This window comes from Pleuronectes platessa, chromosome 1 (assembly GCF_947347685.1).
Source record: "Pleuronectes platessa chromosome 1, fPlePla1.1, whole genome shotgun sequence".
Lineage (NCBI taxonomy): Eukaryota > Metazoa > Chordata > Actinopteri > Pleuronectiformes > Pleuronectidae > Pleuronectes > Pleuronectes platessa.
In genome coordinates, this window is record NC_070626.1 from 6,332,028 (window position 1) to 6,339,429 (window position 7,402).

General features: G+C 40.1%; 1 protein-coding gene across 1 annotated transcript in view; it reads right to left on the minus strand.

The window, feature by feature from the left end:
* Nucleotides 1–6,392, minus strand: part of LOC128443602 (myocyte-specific enhancer factor 2A) — a 40,213-nt gene extending 33,821 nt beyond the window's left edge. Inside the window, exon 1 of the mRNA XM_053425990.1 lies at nucleotides 6,253–6,392. The gene's annotated coding sequence lies outside the window, so the exon portion shown is untranslated. The remainder of the gene's footprint in view (nucleotides 1–6,252) is intronic.
* Between the last annotated feature and the right edge of the window lie 1,010 nt (nucleotides 6,393–7,402).

Genomic DNA, 7,402 nt, shown 5'->3' on the forward strand with positions numbered 1-7,402 from the left:
AAATGTATATTCTTTAATTCATCTGACCCCTCAAAACCATCTCCGAGTAATTTGAATCAAGAAAGCCAGTGATGAATTATCAGTATTTTAGAGAATATTCAGTGAAATGCTAGATGGACGGAAGTCAAATCAGCAACTGAAGAAGACATACGGTTACTGCTGGGATTGGGAAAGGATGTTTTTTACTTTTGAGGTTTAAGGAGAGCAGTAATCACCTCTTCAGAGCACTTCTCACACCGAGAACTGACTGCTTCTCTCAACACATGAGTCATCACACATCGCCACGACAAGTGTTTGTATGAAGTCCATCTGTAACTAATGATGTGATGAAATCATCAGAGTCCATTTCTCTAAAACAGACATAAAGTGAGTCCTACGTAATTACAAAGAGGAGCCATATTCCACGTGTGTCATAAAAACTTTACTTGAAGTGCAGCAGACAGAACTAAAATGAGTCTGTGCTGCTCCATAATCACATCAGTCTGGATGTTGGCATTAGCACAGACTGGTAACAAGCCAGAGCAGCAGGAAGAGTCAGCTAAACCTCTCATCTTCTCCGCTCTTTGTGACAAAGCATGTGATTGGTTTAGCCAGGCATCACCAATGCTAATAAAGGGGGATGAGAAACGCATTAGTCCACACAGTGGCAGCCTGCGTCGGCCTGGGCCCTCCACAGCAGGCCTTGTAATTGACTAGAAAAAAACGAAGTCAGTCCTTCAGTCACAGAGGACAAATACGCTCTCAATAAAACATACACACACATAGTGCAGCCTCTATGTCTTCAGCGTGTGGTGCAAAAAGAGAAGCCTGTGCTTCACAAGTGTTGCTATTTCTGTTTACCACATATCTATCATTAGGGACACTAGGAGGGAGGGCAAATACCACGGGGAAACACGTGGGCTCAGCACAGCCACACAAACCAACCTATAGATGACAGGGTGGGCAAGTGGTTAAAGACTTGTCCCGTTACTGGTAACAGGCTCGATTTCCTCAATGTGTCCCCTTCAGATAAATGGCTCATACCCTAATGCAGGGGTGTCCAAACTACGGCCCGCGGGCCATCTGCGGCCCGCCGTCCATTTTAAATTGGCCCGCCTCAAAAAAAATTACATAAAAAAATATATATATATTATAATTTTTTTTTTTTTTAAACTAACAATTTAGTAGCACTTTAATGGCACTTAATTACAGAACTTTTAGCTCTATTTTTGAAGATATTGTACTTTCTTGATTCTTGTTGTTCTGGGTTTGTACCCTTGAATGCACTTATTGTAAGTTGCTTTGGATAAAAGCGTTAGCTAAATTAAAGGTAATGTGATGGACTATGCCCCCCCCCTCCCAACTGTTACCAGTCCGCTCCGGGGCAGGGGGGCGTGGCGCCGTGAGTGGCCCGGACCTTCGTATTTTTTTTCTATATCTGGCTCTCGGGATAAAAGGTCTGGACACCCTTGCCCTAATGTGATGTCACTAAATTTAAGTTGCAGTCTCTATCCCGAGGGCAGCGTTACCAAACTGAACTTTCAAGGTTCAGTTGTTGTCTAGTTTGGAGATCTTTTAAGATTATATGTGTGATATAAATAAAGCTAAACCTCTGTCACCATGACATCTAGTGTCATTATTCTCACCTATCACTTGAGTAGTTTGCTAATCTCAACACTATCAATAACCAGAATGCCTTAAAACAAAGACTAACACACTCACCAACACTGAAAAACATGGAGCCATATTTCTCCAGTTTGAAGACCAAGTGCATTTGATTAAATGGAAAAGGATCCTGGGAATGTTTCCAGCTACATTACATTAGGACAGAGTGAGTTTTAAATTCTCATGAAACTAAATCAGACATCTGGCCAACCATTGCAGAGGACGATGACCAGTTCTGGGAAAATGTCCTGTTTCGTTTTGGCAGATGTAGTGAAATGTCTATTAATGCACATTTGAAATATCTTCTACTTTGTTATGCCCATGCTGAAGGTTTAGATTCTACTCTATGCAGCATAGTATTTTCCTGCTTATTTTAACCCCAGGGATGGATCATTTTGTGTCTGTGAGTATGCTGACATATCTATTAATGGAGCTTTTGTTCCTTTATATGTATAAAATAAAGAATACATCTTAATCAGATTTACAGTAATCTGAACATTGTGTGTGTCTTAGTGTGTGTGTGTGTGTGTGTGTGTGTGTGTGTGTACCCACAACGCACAGGGTTGTGCACTGAACAGTTCTTAATATAATACATAGTGTGTGATGTACCTTAGAGATTTTAGAGCACCTACCACAAAAAGTCCTAATGTGATCAAGTGTGTTTGACTCGGCCACATTTCAAGTGCAATGCATTTTCATCTTCATAACACAAGCGTTTATGGGTTTTACTCTTGAATGATTACAAAGTTATACAGATAATTTGATGAGCCTGCACCATAAAGTGGGACCCTGAATGATTATTTGCACAGGGAGCATAAAAAGGAGCCATTTAAATGTCTTTAGCTTAAATATTTTATGAGCCCATTCTCCAGCAACATTATTTCATTTGGGGCTGTTTGAGATCAGCGGAAAGAAGCTGTAAACACAAGAAATCATCACCTTTCAAGTTCATGTGATGGATGTGTCGACAGTTGCCCATTGACACGTAAAGCAGCGACTTTGATTTGAAGTTGTGTTTCTGTTTTAAGCCTCCCCCAACTCCAAGTCTGAGTGTGAGCCAGCAGCTAGCTAGTAGATAACTTTGACTGTCTGAAGTTTGGTGGTGGACATAGAATGTTCAGAAACATAAGTGCTTTCCAAGCCAAAGCATCTCGAACGCCACCTTGTGGATGGCTGCACTGCAGTAAAGGTCATAAATCCCACCTCCTCCATGTTAGTGGATGGACATGGACCAAACTTAAAAAGTCAGAGTACACGTCAGAGTACACGTCAAACAATTTTTCCACATAGATGGTTTATGTGATCTTAGGTATGATCTTAGGTATATTTGATGTTCACTTTTCCCCCCATAAAGTTTGCTTTTAATTAATTAATTCAACTCTTAAGTTATTTGATGCTATGAAAACCGGGTGAAAGATCAGGATTGAGATATGTTATACAAATATTCATATTATTTAATTTAATATTCCCCACTCCTTCACCCTGTAAACTGCTGCTTCATTTGACTATGTTATATGTTACAATGTTATATATTAAGATGTTATATGTTATATGTTGTATGTTATATAGTATGTTATTTTTCTATTTTGTAAAGTCGTCTACTGCGTAGATGTTGCCTGCCATGTCACAAGAATTTCACTGCTCCGATGACGCTGTCATTGTTGCATGTGACAATAAACTTTGATTTGATTTGATTTGATTTGAGACTGATGGACCATTGGTCGAGCGAATGTATCAGCAGGACCTGGTGGCCGAATTTATTACTGCACAGACCCTAAAGCTGCAAGATGGCAGCCTTCATATCTGGGATATTCTGGCTTCATTGATGGATAGTGCGAGGAAGTGAAGACAAATCTGGCATCTTTATATCCAGTCCATGATGATGGCTAGTTGCTTACGGTAGCTGAGATCTACATTGATGAGAGTGGAAGATACAGCAACACTAACAGCTAAGTGAGGCTACTACAGCAATGCTCTGAGCAACATGCTAATGTCAGAATGTTAACTTGCGTAAGCAATAATAAACTCCCCACCTGACGGTTACCGGTAACAAAACCAAATCATTTGACTGTCACATGCAGAAAGTGTGTCATTAACATAATACATAACTGAACACAATTCAAAAGAAACAACCTCACATTACACTAAACTGTTATGAAATGTGCTGCACTTCACATCAAACAATATCAGTATATCTAAGATTGGTAAGAAAACCCTGAGTGAAGATGGTGGAGTTCTTCCGTCCCATATGCTCCCTGTGGTCTGAGGAGTCTGAGCAGTCTGACAGGGTGACAGTGTAACCATGACCTGATTACCTGTCCCCTGAAGCCTATAATCACTAAAGCCAGCAGACAGCCAATGTCGTCCCATTGACATGGAGGATAATTGAAGGTGACGCTACATGCTGCTAGCTCAGCTAATGAAATATGAAAACAAAGAGCAGGGACAATGCAGCAGGGCACCAGAGATGCCTAAACTACAGAGAGCAGGACAGTCTCTGTCTATTCAGCCAGCACTTTTAATTTGACCTGCCTGCACACATTCAAAAATGTTGGTCTCTGGATGACAATGATGGGTCGATTAGACTTACAAGCCTGTATAATATCTCATTTAGTAACTGCTCTTTTCCTACGACATTATTTACAAGTCTCAGGTTTTACTATTTCATATGTTCCTCAAAGACAAACGCTTTTATAAATTCTGATTCACTGCAGAGTGCCCCTCCTGTCACCACAGTTTCAGAGACTAATAAAAAAAGCATTTAAAACCCATTGTCAATGATGTCTTCCACAACAATCCGAGGTGATTTATGTAAAACTTGGTATTAGGATGACTGGGTGATTGTGACAGACGTTTATACGACAGCAAACTAACTCTAACTAAAAGTTATTACTGTTAAAAAAGCACATCGATCATGGAAGAAAACTGTTTTAAATAAATAAAACAATGCCTTCCAAAAACATAGACCCCAGTCACTGCCAGATTAAATCAGACTCTGATCACACAGACTTTGAACATGGCTCTGACAGAGGGAGATCCTCAGTGGGAGCCTATACCCCTGTGCATGATGACCTGGAGGACAACATGTAGAAAAGGATGTGTCTGGAGGGACAAGGTGTTAATTAAAACTTCTGCTCACACACACATCAGGTAAGTTCCCACTCCCATGCTTATCACTTATATTAGTGAATTGTTTAGATGAGGCATCTGCTTTATGGACCAACAATTGTAAAGCAAAGCAACTCATACAATCCCAAACAAATGTTTGGTGATATGAAGAGGCAAATTGCAGGATTTACACACAGACTTACAATACATCCATAATTAATTTGTTACTGTGAATGTGTCATACATGTTTCATCATTGTTCACCATTTAAAAAAGTTAGACCAATAAATAGGCCGGACCAACATCCAGTAGTTGGTCATATTGTCTAAAAATCTGATTCATATCATACAAACGCTGTCTGTTATGTAGTTAAATTAAACACATTATGAGCAGATACAGTTACTCGTTATAACATGTTTTCTAAACTAATAATGATCAAAATATTTTTATTACACATAAATAGTTATAGTGATTATTATGTCTTTTGAACGTATTGAAAAAACATTAAAACGTCCCTGCAAGAATCAACTGCTCAGCGCCCCCTGCTGCAAATGTTGCACTAATGTTTAGATTCCTGTTTGCAATTCACGTTTTGTCTTCACTTTGTGTTTGTCTCTCAGCGTCTAACATTACTCACTGTTAAGCATGACACTCCATAGAAGTGGATACAGATAAAATACAGAGAACAGACTTTAGTATTAGTTGCTCTTTCATTCTGCTTCAGATAGTTGTTTCTCACTCAGTTAGGTCCTGGAGGAGACACAGGTTGGCACATTAAAGAACAACATATTTCAAATCCACATATGTGCAGCGCCACTGTATCTGTTTTATTACTATTAAAGACTGCTGTTATCCTAATGCATTACATGTTTTTCCCTCCAACAGAGTCAGTGTAAAAGTACTATAACAGTCCTCTCAGGGTATCCAGTGTGACTGTGCTATTTAATAGCTTTTGGGAGACAACTACAACTGCAACATCACTGGTAAACCATCAACATCACTGGTAAACCATCAACATATCTGGTAAACCATCAACATCTTTGGTATATCAGCAACATCACTGGTATATCTGCAACATTACCGGTAAACCATCAACATTACTTGTATATCAGCAACATTACTGATAAGCCTTCAACATCACTGGTATATCAGCAACATTACTGGTAAACCAGCAACATCACTGGTAAACCAACAACACCACTGGTAGAGCAGCAACATCACTGGTATATCAGTAACATTAATGGTTCAGCAGCAACATCACTGGTAAACCAGCAACATCACTGGTATCCATCTGAGAAACTATCAGTGACAACACACTTTGATTTTCAAACAGCAGGGTCCATTAGAAAGTAATGCATGTACAGTGCGAGAGAGTTTATCAAAGTTTTATAAAGCTCCATCATCAAAGCACTATTGCATGTCACATGTACAGTACACGCACTGTGTACACACGCACTCACAGACTCACTCACACACACTCACGCGTGTTTACTCCACTTACCGCTCCGCCTCCTCCCGCTTCTGATAATACGGATATTTGTTTGTTCGTCTAATCAGACAATCAATCAGTACGAGTCTCAGACACACTGAGCCTCGTCCGCTGCGTTCGAGAAACTGACAAAGTCCTAGCAGTGGCACAGACTTAGCTCCTCCCACCAAAGAGAGAGGGGAGGGGGGAGAAACAGAGAGAGAGAGAGAGAGAGAGCAAGCTTGTGTGTGTGTGTGTGGTTTTGTTTCTACTGCACGGTGGGGACCAGAACAAGTATAAACGGTATAAACCCATGCTGACAGTGTTTCTGTGGGGACAATAAAAGATGAGGTCCCCACAAGTACAGGCTTTTGCTGTGTTAGGACTTGGTTTCAGGTCAATGTTATTTACAATTCTTCATAGTCATTGCACAGGCGACAAGCAATCCTGTCAGTGCATTCACACAAAGCATGCATTTTTAAGTATTAAATATGATCCACAAATATAATAAACATGAAGAAATACTGACAGATAGGGCTGGAAAGTTGTGTCTGAAACACTTCATCTTATTTGTTGGGATCCTCCTCACGTCCTGATATCCATCAATAAATAAAGTTGTTTGAAAATGTTTGAATGAATAATTGATTAATGTACCTGTCTGTCACTAAAGCTGCTTTCAGACATGCACTGAACTCTGGAGATCTGTGTGAACACAAAGAGTTAAGCCTTCAGAGTCAGGCCCCCTGGTGTTAAGTCTACAGAAAAAGTCCAGAGGAGCCGGTGTGAGCACACAGCAGGAGGTCCTCTGCAGGATTCACTGGGAGTGAGTGTGGGCGTTGATGAAGTTTCTATAACTTGAGAGACACAAAAACAATCTACAATATGAAAAAGATGAGCCACACACATGAAAGACATTGAGGAAGACGTCAAGACAATTTGTGGTGATAAGAGCCGACAACTGGGCCAAAAACAGATGATGTCCTCAGCAGAATGAACTCTGCTGTTCCACCCCTCACCTGAATGCTCCGGAGAATTTGTTTCCGTTTTGAAGGCGTCTGAGCGGAGCATCTCCCGCTGGTTGTGTAGCTTACAGTTGTAAATTTAATTAATTGATTGAACATAAAATCTGGAAAGTGCATATAAAAATATATTTAACATTGAAGTTGCAGTTGGTTGAGGACCT